General features: G+C 30.4%; 1 long non-coding RNA gene across 1 annotated transcript; it reads left to right on the top strand.

The window, feature by feature from the left end:
- The first annotated feature begins 7,518 nt into the window (after positions 1–7,518).
- Positions 7,519–12,993, top strand: LOC143078448 (uncharacterized). Its single transcript, XR_012979227.1, has 3 exons — positions 7,519–7,815; positions 9,583–9,698; positions 12,819–12,993. It is a non-coding gene; the product is annotated as an uncharacterized LOC143078448 (long non-coding RNA).
- The last annotated feature ends 291 nt before the right edge of the window (positions 12,994–13,284 follow it).

The following is a 13,284-nucleotide window of genomic DNA, read 5'->3' as shown; positions in this document are numbered from 1 at the left end:
TGAGCGTCACTGATGAGTCGAATGTAGACGAAACGCGCGTCTGGCGTACTAAGTTATAATCCTGGTACTATTGGGTAGGTCAAATTTAAAATATAATCAGTTATGGTATTCATTTTTAAACGATGACAGAAAAATATGTGTCATATGGAAATGAAGAATTTAGAACACATAAATAAATATTTAAGAGAAATATAAGTTTTGACTCCTGTCTGCTTTTTAGCAATATAGTTCAGAGAATGCAGAAGATACAAAGGGAAATTCAATGGAATACGAACAACACTTTCTTCTTAAAGTCATCTTAAAAAAAACTATAAGAGATTCTATTAATCAAATAAAGGCAAACTAATAAAAACTTTTACACTTTAGATTATCAACAAATTGTTGGGCTAGTGTCTAGTGTTTACATAGTTAATCAAATTGAAATGTCAAAAAAACTGCATGAACTCTGACGAAAATTTAAAAAGGAAACTGCAGAAACGAATGGATATCAATTGGCATATTCCTGACTTGGTATAGAGATTTTCTGAATGTATTTTGATCAATGATTGAGCTGCGTCGGATAGAAACCGACCTGATGCAAGTGCATGTAAACATGTTAATTAATAAAACTTTGATTTTTTTTTTGAACACTTCAATACGAAATAAAAAAGGAATTTTGGTTTGTTTTTCTAAGGTTCTTACAAGAGCTAAATTTACAAATAGTAACATACTTTCTTTCAAGATTTTTTCAACTAAAAATAAATAAAAAAATGTATTGATTTTCATTTGCATAAAGTCGATTTCTTCCTGACGCAGCTCAATTGTAACATAGTTTGGAACATAATTTAAAAAAAACCCAACAAATAACATCTTAGTTTTACACATTTATTGTTTAATATATTCTTAAGTTTTAATATGAATTCAAAATTGTATTTGTATTTGTTTGTTTATGACTACACCCGGCACATCAGGACATATTAATTTAGTTCTATCTTAGGATTACCGTATTTATCAAAGTTAACAAAACAATAAAAAAAATGTGTTATTCCTTTTTTTATTCTCATTCCATTAGGAAGTATAATCATTACCCAATAAACTCATAATAGATACCAGGATTCAGATTTTGTTTTGTGCCAAACACGCATTTCGTCTACAAAAGACTCATAGTGACGTTCGAATAGAAAAAAGTTAAATATTCCAAATAAAGTACGAAGTTGAAGAGCATTGTGGACCTAAATTTTCTAAATCGTTTGCCAAATAAACTTGAACTTGAATATACCGGTATGACCTTTGATAGCTATTTCTATTATCTGTCGTTTGAGGTTTGTCCACAGATTATACAATTATAGGGGTATCCATATTTGATTGTCTTTGATGAGTAAGATTTTACTATTTTTCGTGCCAGTATTACGGCAGAGGCCACACATATGCAACTAAACAAAAAGAACTTGAAAGGGGTCAGTACATATGCTTCCGATATGTTTTTATCAACAGAAATACAATACCACATGTAACTTAAGTGCCTTTTCATATGAACTGACTTACATTATAAATTTGTAAAGGTGTATTTCACTGAAAAAGTTAGTGCGACAAAAGATTAGTAACTTTACCATTGTTTACATACCTATAATGATTCAACACATGTATTATCTATGACAAGTGTCAATGTTTAAGTATAAAGATTTTAAAGCTGTCATAAAACAGTATATCTATCAATGAATCAGATCAATTGATATCTATTTGTAAATATATACAAACTACTTAATATAAAAAGTGTTTTTGATGTATAGAACAATAAACTATCATAAAAGTGGTAAGTTTTTCCAAAATTATTGAATTACTTTAATTTCTGATATTATTTTTTACCCTTGTTAATTATTACCTAATTCAGTTTGTTCTATTTAGCATGTTCATCTGGAAAACATTCACTGTTATATTTATCAATTTTCAGAATATCAAAATGTGTTAATCACATTGCCATTACATGAAAGTATTTTTGCTGACTTTAAAACCCCTTCTTCCGATAATATTCAATATGGTGGACATAGCAATATCAACTTTTAAATTTGATATTTTACTTTTTTAAAATGTATAAAATAGTGTTTTTGTGCCGGTAACTAAACTTTCTGCTTGAAGTTATCTTCAAACTACTAATTCACTAGTATGTTTAAAATGTTTAACACAAAGTTAGCACATTCGGCAAAACATTTCAGAGATAAGTCCCCAATCTGTATCCTTGATATAGAGTTCTGAATAGATTGATACAAAAAAAATAAAGTCACATTAGTACCAAACCATTTTTAAAATTTTATTATTTGGCTACAAATAAACATGTATTCACAATCACCACCACAAGCAAATAAAGCAATGCACGGGAGTCCTGACTTTCCACATTTACAAATACCGTGGCATTATTTATTACATCCATAATACACAAGCTCCTGACAAGATGAATCGGTATCACAAAGAGTTGTCCAAAAAGGTTTCCGTGGATCATTTGTGTCCCTTCGCCATTCATAAGCGTCTGAACTAGTTAGCATAGGAACCAATCCCAATCGTTTTACTCATCCACATCCGCCATGGTATGTTGTACGTTTTACATGCAAGAAAAGACTAAACCGAGTCGTGGGAATAGCCTCAATCAGTCTTTCCTCTTCCAAAAAGAGATGTTTCGTTATTTAATAAGTTTTTTCGACCTTACAGTAAAACCACGTATCGTTTTATCAATGAAATCAAATCTATATTTGGGGATGTGGGCTTTTCGATGGGGATCGTGTTACTGAGTCTTTAGTTTTCCATGTTGCTATCAGTGTACTATTATTACTTTGTTTGTCATTTTCCTTTTTTACCATGGCTTTGCCGAAAGGTAAATTCAAAAGCGAAAACGCATCAAGAGAATTTATGAAAATAGTGGATTTTATTTGGTTTTATAGTTAACTAGATATTTTGAGTGCTACTAATCTTTTATATTTGAGTTATCAGCTTGTTATTTTTGAAGAGTTTTTGAATTGTTTAAACCAGAAGGAGTCAGTTTAAACCATTGTTTTCTTCCATTATGTTTCCTCAACTTTAAGTACAGGACACATGATTTTGACGATTTTAACAAATTTCAGATTTGTATTGCACGACTGTTTGTTTTATTTCTGATTATTGATTGTACTTTATCTATATTTCCATCAAAAGAAAATTGAAGAACGCTTAATTACTCCTTTTTTTTCTTGTGAATTGTCATTAACAACACATATTTCTTTATAATCCGCAATTCATATCAGAATGAACCAATGATTTTTATCTCAGATTTTTTTTCATCGTTTGTGTTAATATTTTATTTTGTGAAAAATATTTAAAAAATATTGTTTGTTCTGGTTTGATTCCTCTTATGATAATTAAGCTTTAATCGTAAGTTTATTGTTTTGTGTTGATGACAGCTGACGCGTTTTTATTGAATACTTAACAATTGATTAGTGTGTGGTTCATCGTGTTTCAATCATTTGAAATACATCCTTAGCAACTTTGAAACAAAGTAGTATAATAAAATCATGAAGAAGCTATTGTCATAAATTACATGGTTATTTAATTCTAGTTACCTATGTTTATATAATTCTATCTGCAAACTCAATTTTGGTTTGATCTTTATAATCTTACTTTGATTTACATAACTTGAAGTGTGTGTTTTGTTGGCAAGTGTTTGTCATTTCTTTTTCTGTTTGCTTTTTAATATTATTGATTGGTACGTTCATGTCTTTTTGTTTTATGTAAAAAAAAAATGCAATGTCATTCTGATTTTCCGTGTGTCTAATAACAATCCGGAATATGTACATAGGTGATCGGTGAAGCTTTTGAGTGAACTTATATATTGTTTGGTAAAACCTACATTTCACAGCGAAATTTGTTTTGACTGGGTAAAGTCTTTTCAGTTTTCTATTTGATTAGAGAGTGTCCGTTTGAAATTTTTCTTCGGAGTTTAGAGTTTTTGTGATTTTACTTTCTTCAAAACGGATACATTTTAGTTCATTTTAAACATGTGAAAATATTTCTTGAGAGGGAAAATGTTTAATTTCCAGAGTGAATTTTATATAGATAAACTCTTCATAGATACAAGAATTAAGATTTGAATTTGTGACCGACATGTGTTTCGTCTACAAAAGAATTATCCGTGTCACATTTTTTTTGTTTGTAAATACTAAAGAAAGTTCTAAGCTGAAGAGCATTTAGTGGTGTTTTTGTACCTTCCAATTACTGACTTGTTGTAATTGCTTTCAAGTAGTGTAATTTAAAGATCATTCATTTATCCATTCATCTCTTGCTAAGACAACTATTGCTGATAGATAACATTCATGTTAAAACTAAATCTGAATGAAAAAACCAAACAGCAATGATGATTAGTTAATTTTTGCGTTGTTTACTCAATGTAGATCAATGGCTTTCCTGCTGCGACAAACTAGTTTTACTGTTTTTTGTGCTGCTATTTAACATGGTGTCCTTCAGACACTTAAATGTATTGCTTCATCTTGAATTTGCACTAGGAGATTGCGACATAAACAGCTATTGACGAAAGACAAAAATACCAAGACGTAAACAGTTACACGTTCGACAGTTTAAAACCCCATTATGCATTTCAAGCCGTAATTGCAAAATGTTAAACAATCCTTACAATTTATATCATCATAAAGAGTACAATTGTTAAGATTAGTTACTTTAATGTGTGAACGTCGAATGCGATTATGATGGACGACAATAAAAGACAACCACTGGATAGCAGGCTGAAGACTAGTATACCTCGATAAGAAAAATATGGCGACGTCAAACATTTTAATGGGTGCTCAACCTCCCTGCTTAACTAGGATTTGTGTTTAAAAGTACATCATCTGAATAAATAGTTGACAAAAAAGACAGTTCTAAGTGGTTTGATAGATGGCTTCAATACTATGTAAAATAAAACTTACATAATGACAAAAGGCAAAACATTATCGACTTAAAGATATTTCCAATTTCTGAGAATTTGTTTTAAGCAGGCTATATTGAGCGCCAAATAGATCGTATAAAATGGGAAAGTGGTAATATTGAAAAAAAAGCGATAAATACAACTGGACATTTGAAACATATAACAAGTTGATAAACCAAAACATGACCAAACAGTTTTCAAAATACTACATAGAAAACTAAGTACTGGGAAAACGAACCAACCAACAATGAAGGCAGATACTTTACAAATTGTGACGTCATAGTGTTCCTGACATTTTCAAGTATTTCTATATTATTGGCTTTCATATTTTTGGGTTTGTTTGTTCGAGTTGAATTTAAATCTGGAAAAAAATGTTATTTTCATTCCCCAGCACTGGGTCGATACTACTGCTGGTGAATCGTGTGTTACCGAGTGTATCATCAGCTTAGTAGCCAGTTAAGATATGAGGTGCTATAAGACCAACTGGGACTCAAACAAAGATATTTGTTTGCTTATCATATATCCTTGACTTTCAAATTCTTTGGTCTTAACGTTCCTGATTTGAGTGAATCCGGTGAGTGACTTCAGACGCAAATTAAAAAGTGTATTTAATTATTTCACGCACTTGGTCGATATGATTACTGTTTCACCCATGGTGTCATTATCTAAGTAATCAGTGGTTTGGTATCAAAATGGTTTAAAACATCTTTTCATCACGTCTCCGTTGATAAGGAGAGAAATTGAACGAGCATAACGTTAGGTTAATCTTAGTTGAATTTGACTATTATTCTGTTAGGTCCATTTTGTTGATACTGTTTACATTGTCAGGTTTTGAATCTATTCTTACATTCAAATATTTGATTTTATTGTTTCTAATAATGGTTATCCAGAAGAGCTATCCGGACTCGCCGATTTTTGTTAATCTATCTGTCAACGTTATTGTGTTATTGTGCTATGGTAAATTTTTGTATTCTGGTCTCTCTTATGTTCTTTGTCTGTATGTCTTTTTGTTTTTCCTTATTAAATATGACGTGCCTTTGTACTTATACATTCCCCCATTGTGTTTAATAGAATTTTATATTCTTGTCTTTCATTTTTACTGATGTGTTTTGTCTATATGACATTTCGAGTTTCTTTTTTTTACATATGAAGTGGTTCTGTACAGGACATTTAAAAAAAAAATAATGATGGATTGAACCTGGTTTCGTGGCTAGTCAAATCGGTAATGTTAAATATAATTCTAAAATGAAAACATTACATGACAGGACTACAAATAAATGAAAGAACATTCAGGTCAGAGAAATACACAAATAAACAACACAATAGAACATTTCGACATTCTAATAGTTATCAAGGTACTAGAATTATAATTTAATACGCCAAGTCAGGAAAATGACAGTTGGTATCTATTTTGTTTTACGTGTTTGATCTTTTGATTTTGATAATTGAGTACGAAAATTTTGTTTTGAAGTTTCATCGGAGCTCGCTATTTTTGGGATTTTACTTTATACTAAAACTGTCAAACTGAGTTTGATATTTTTAATTTTTCAATTTCAGAAATTTATCAACACAGATGAAACAAAGTGATGTTAGCTGGTGTCATAATTTTGATTCTTTGTATGGATCACTTGAATGGAAGTGGTAATTTTTCATTAAAATTTAAACTATCACAGTCCAAAAACCCTTGATAAATTTTTATTTGGATTTTGAAAAAAAAATCGTTCAAAATTAGTACTTACTTTACTTAAGGTAGATCATTAGTAAATATTTTTTGAGACAGAATTTTCTTATACTTAGCCAAAATGAAGATTTTACTATGCTTTTTTCAAAAATATAATAAAAAGTATGGGTCACCGTCCTATTTTTCAAGCTACGAGTCGTTGAAAATTGCCTAAATTTGGTTAGACTGTTCATGGAAAAACACATTTGTGTGCATAAAAAAAAATCTATGAGATAGAATTTTGAAATAAATTATGAAAAGATAGGTTTTGTAATATATTTTAAGAAAATAAAAAGAAAAAATGGAGTCACCGAACTTGTTTTCTTGCTATAAGTAAAAAGAAAAAATTTCCCTATCAGTCCAGTATAATTGTTTTACTAAAAGAGTTATCTTCCCTTAAATGGCTCATTTGAAAAAAAATGATTCTAAAAGCAAAAACAATTATATTTGTTAAAATATTTTGTATTATACAATAAATTACCAAGTTTTCTTTATATTATTAAACAGTCTTACCTTTAAATTGCAAATCTGTCTTCAAATTTGCAGATTTAGTCAAATAACTAGACCGATTTTTTACTGTGATTGTACAATCCAAGATGGCGGTTTACCATGTATCTACCTTAACTTGACTTTTGATTTTTTTATATTTCATGTTTTGGTCTCGAACGTGGCAAACCCCAAGCTTATTAGCAAATGTTAAAATATAGCGACAAAATGCCAACACTACGTGACAAGAATACAGTAATAAAAAATAAATAAATAATATTGTAATACATTACAACATGAAAACCACAGAATAACAACGGACATCTATCAACAACAAAATTGATAAAGATTTTTGTTTTCTTTGTTATTTTTCTCACAGCTGAGTGGACTATCCTTTCACAGCCAATAATATTCGGGGGAATAGCAAAGCTCGCAATGGTTGCAAAAAACGAAAGTGAAAAAAGCCCAAGAATTTGGCAAGGAGGACAACATTATACACAGTTATGTCGCAATGGTATTTCTTTAGACCCCAAAAAATACAGAGAATCAACAATACGTTTTCCCTTCGAATCGATATTAGAAATCAAAACATTTAGTGAGGATGATGTCGACTGTGACTATTCATGTACCATCGGGTTCACTAAAGACAGACATAGACTTTCACTAAACGAGAAGGATTTCGAATGTAAGTATTGCTGTAAAAAAGTATTCTCTGGTTTTCAAATGACTAAACACACTTTTCACAGGATTGTTTGATGTTTATTATTTCATACATAGAATTGGAATTATAACAAATTGCGACAATCCAATTATGTTTGGTTGACTGATATTGGTGTGCTGATTTTACTATGAAGTATAAAACGTGAGTTTATTATCAATATATTTCTTATTTTTATGAAAACTAGAGGCTCTCAAGAGCCTGTGTCGCTCACCCGTATTTAATGATGCTTTGGAAATAATTAATAGTTTTAGATATAATATATTATTTGATACTATAATGATATTATAACTAAAAAACTGCCAAATTTCTGTAAAATTATTAAGTCAGGGTCAGCAGTCTAACAACGTATTCTAGGACTCGTCTGGAAATTTCAGGGCAGATAAATTTAAATCTAATGAACATTTCTGCCATCTGTCAGATTTGCTCTTAATGCTTTAGTTTCACAGACATATATAAATCAAAAACTGCATTAAACCTCTATGCTCTATTTTTATCCACGTCTGCCTTGTTGGTTGTAAAGCAGGACCAACGGACACATTTTTTAAAACAAAATACCCTAATAATAATTATGGGCAAGTTTAGTAAAATTTGTCTCAGACGTTTCAGAGAAGAAGATTTTTGTAAAAGATTACAAAAATTTACGACAATTTGTTAAAAATTGACTATAAAGGGTAATAACTCCTTAAGGGTTCGAATGACAATATGATCATGTTGACTTATTTGTAGATCTTACTTTGCTCAACATTATTTCTGTTTACAGTTTATCTCTATCTATAAAAATATTCAAGATAATAACCAAAAACCGAAAAAAATCCTAAAAATCAACAATTCAGGGGCAGCAACCCAACAACGGGTTGTCGAATTTGTCTGAAAATTTAACGACGGATAGACCGACATCTCATGCTTTAGTTTCAGAGATATACGCCAAAAACAGCATTTTACCTCTATATTCTATTTTAAGATATGTCGGTCATGTCGGTTGGCAAACAGGGTCATCGGACACATTTTAAATTAGATACCCTGGTGATGATTGTGGCCAAGTTTGGTTAAATATGGTCCAGTAGTTTCAGAGGAGAAAATGTTTGTAAAAGTTAACAAGTGAACAAACGGAAGTTATGACAATTAGGACATATTTATCGAGATCTGTGATACAGATATTTCATACGACCAACTAACTCTTGATGATCTCCTTTGAATTTTCGAACAGATAATTTTAAGAATTTCACTTTAAATTCATGTTTTAATAACTTTCTTGTTAGAAGCAACCCTCTATCTTGGAAATTTTTGTAAGAAAATAGTAAAATAACAACAATACCGAGCTCCAGGGAAATTTCTAGAAGGAAAGACCGTAAGCAAATGACAAAAGTTCTACACATCGAACGAATGTATTTTTTTAACGATACATTTCTTTCAGATGTTAGTCATAGGGGAAATACTGTTTAGTTTATTCAATTTTCTTCATTTTCTTTATTTTTCTTTGAAACAACAGGATAATCTTGAGGTCAACCAAATAAGTTTGAGCCAGGTTTAACAAACGTCATAATATGATAGGATCAATTAGAAAACAAAACATAGTTTCTCTTAATCTTTAATTTTACAATAAATTATTCCTCATTATCATTATCGATAACAGTATTACTATTCATTCATAGTTAATAGCTATTATTATAAAAATTAGCAATACCTCTTGATATAGTCAGTAACATATATTGTATTATATATCGTTGATAGGGCATCCTAATGCAGATTCTATAGCTGTTGCATCGACACTAAGAAAGGGATTTTTAATCGTTGATGCTGTACTTGTAAAAGTCTATCCCAAACCTGTTTGCCGGATGTTTTTTGAGGTATTTATGTTTTTACACAGTTAACATCAATATTTTAGATTGGGAGAGGCCATGTTGTCTTATTAAGAGTATGATTAACAGGTTTCTTGAGGATGATAGAGTAAAAAAATATAGCATGCAAATCAGGTGTTGAAATACATTGCTTGTAAACTTTGTTTGGTTGTTTGCTAAACTATTCACCCAAATTCATTGGGTAGGTGGAGTAAGGTTGCTGTTTATTATACACATATTTTGATTGGACAATGAATATCAAAACTGTTTCCGATTAGGCACTTGCAAGATAAAAGATAGCATGGGCTAATGCAGTTACAGGAAAGATACAGCTATCCAATTTTGAAAAAAGATTAAAAACATACACCATGAATAGTGTTAACGACATATTTTAATTCCAACTAAAATGTTGATATGAAATATTACTAGATCTTACTAGTATCTCTTGTTACTTATTGCAGATAGTTACGTGAAATTTTGCACTTTAAATTACTGCATATATTCTACAAGAAAAAAATAACACCAGATCACTTTGTTAAAAACTACAATGCTCTAATGGGTCAATGCAATAGAAGTAATAAAAAGGAATTCGACCTTCTATATAACGAAGGCAATATCGACAATTACTTTTACTATAATTAAGAACAAATTGTTCAAAATACAATTGAAGGTCTTTCCAACCGTAAAGTTCTATTTTGATATGAAAATAGTGCAATTCTGTTTAAAATGTCATTTCCAGCGTCATATTGATAGGTTATAATACGCTGATTCCAAAAATATATTGTTTCTAGACAAACAAGTTGAAATAAGGGAGATAATTTGTTACTTCCTGTTTGAAAAATGTAATTTCCGGTATTATTTGAGTAAAAACTATATGGTTTTATATACTTTTATTTTAATAAAGTACAAACAAAACTTATTCCGGTTTACGCAAGGTCACTTCTAGTTGTATTTTCAAAGGTTAAATGGCTTGAAACCTAATGCAAAAAGTCCCATGGCTTTTTCATGTATACACATTAGGTCAAAATCTAGAACGTCAAATTAACCTATGACCTTGAGCTCAATATGAAGGTTATAAACCAAGGATCTCAAATCAAAAGACTCTATGTCTTAATTTTATTTGATTAATGAGTTATATCACCATACGCGTTCATTTAAATACAAGAGGTGAGAAAACTTTAATGTAATGTGCGTACCCTTTAAACCAATATGTATGAGTCACGACATGTCGCAACTAACAGTTATGTAAAAATATGTTGTCGATATCTTTGATGGTGTTTGAAAAGAGGAAAAAATAAGCCAAAATCCAAATTTAGAAATGACATTGACACTATTTTCTTTTTTTTTCTTTTTGGACCAAGGACCTCCAATCAAAAGACCTTACGTCTCTATCACTTATGGTTTACCAATCATAATAACATATTACTTTTTTTTAAATACAGACGGGAAATTAAGTCTCATATGGAGTTTCCGGACCGTCTCGGTCAAACTATTTTTAAGATTCTAAGGATATAACGAGCAAATTGGTGAAATAATTTTGTTGTGAGCTTCAACGGTTGCAAAGGAGATGCACACCCTTAAAACAAAGTTTTGGGAGATAACTCTCACAATAAAAGGTGTTCGGCTAAACAGGGAAAGTTTTAAAACCGCAATAACTGTTCGATATCATATGCAAAAAGTATAATCACAAAAATACTGAGCTCAAATTAAAACGCAAAGTCCCTTATCAAATGGCAAAATCAAATAAAAAAACACATCAAACGAATTGACAACAACTGTCATATTCCTGACTTGGTACAGACATTTTCAAAAGTAGAAAATTGGGAATTGAACCTGGTTTTAAAGCGCTAAACTTCTCAGTTGTGTGACAGTTGCATCAAAAACCAAAAGATCTACACAGGCAAATTTAACTCACATCAATTTCACGTGAATTTAAATTCTTGTGAATCTCACGTGACATACACATCAATTTCACCTCAAATGAGCTTATACGTGAAACTCACATGAAATTTTTTAATGAGTTTCATGTGAATTTCACATGAAAATCACGTAAATTTTTTTGATGTGAAATTTTTAAAATAGAGTATTTCAAATAACATCTAAATTTTCAAATTTTGTTCTTGTAAATTTCACGTGAAATTCATGTGAAAAATATCACATCAGTAATATGTGAAACTCAATTCACGTGAAATTCACATGAAAATTTTCACGTGAGTTTCATGTATAAGCTCGATTGAGGTGAATCTCACATGAAATTTTTCATGTGAATTTCATGTGATATTCATTTGAAATTCATGTGAGCAAATTTTGCCTGTGTAAAGGAGATCTTTCCAAACCACAAAGCACAGTCCCAAAACATGTGGCGGAAGACGAAAATAGTAATAATATTAATCAGAAGAAAACCAAAAGGTCTTTCCACAGGAAACATTTTCTTAACTTTTATTAAAACAAAAATTGTAACACAATTTGGCAATAATAATACAAGGAATGAAACCATATTCCTTCCAAATTATTAACTATTCGATATCAACTTTCCTTTATAAAATTAATGGTTCCATATTCAAATTTCAATTTTGATGACGATCTTATTCTTTAAATGTTGTGTCGAGAAATTAAATCTATATAAACATTTTGTCTTTTCGAATCAAAATGATGCTGGAAATCCGAAACCAGTCAAAACTTTACAAATTATATGCCGACATCAGTGTATATTTTTTTGGAGTGAAGCATTTCTATGGTAAAGGAAGATGAAGGGGAACAGTGAACAATTCTAGATCCACCTTCATCAGGAACGCTCAAATCGGAACGTTTGCAAACTAAGGATGTATAAGACCCGAAACAGGTGAATAGTAATATGACCATGCATGTGACTTTGATAGTATAAACTGTATTTACAGTAAAAGAGAAGTCTTGCTGATTTATTTGCGGATGTATACAGATGAGTATATTTTATGAATTCATGTATCTTTGATCCTAATGCTGAATTAACCTCTTTACCAATTTGGGTTTTCAAGGATTACATCGCAGTCAAATAATTGTCAAGCGGTGCTGAGTACTTTGATTGTAATTAACTGTACTGTATATTAATTAATCTATGTTTATCTAATTATGATCTTATAAAATTATTAGGGGATGGATTTAAATGAAACTACTGCGACGCACGTTATAGAAAAGAATGGAAAGTTATTCCGTGTAAAGATAACACTTGAGCATACGTTCAAATCTGAACTATGCAAGGGAGAACTTAAGATAACATGTCAAATTGGCCAGACAGATATGCAGGTGTACTTGAAAGAGTTTAACAGCTGTCAAGGTATATTTTCTAATAAGACAATACGTAGAAGAACAGCTCAATAACTAATATAATAGATATTATATCTTACAAATCTGATGTACAACATTTCAGTTAGGTTTTAAAGTTATAAATGATAAGAACTCAAGCATAACTGATGTGACAATAACTATCAAAAATAACATATTTTGCAGGATAGTGTGTACCGGTTGGCCTTGAAAAGAATACCAAGCAGTATATGCTGAACGTTATCGAATAACTATTATCAATCCAGAATTTCTTGAAGTATGCTAAGGACACTGT

Source organism: Mytilus galloprovincialis, chromosome 6 (genome assembly GCF_965363235.1).
Source record: "Mytilus galloprovincialis chromosome 6, xbMytGall1.hap1.1, whole genome shotgun sequence".
Lineage (NCBI taxonomy): Eukaryota > Metazoa > Mollusca > Bivalvia > Mytilida > Mytilidae > Mytilus > Mytilus galloprovincialis.
This window is presented reverse-complemented; position numbering and strand designations above follow the sequence as displayed.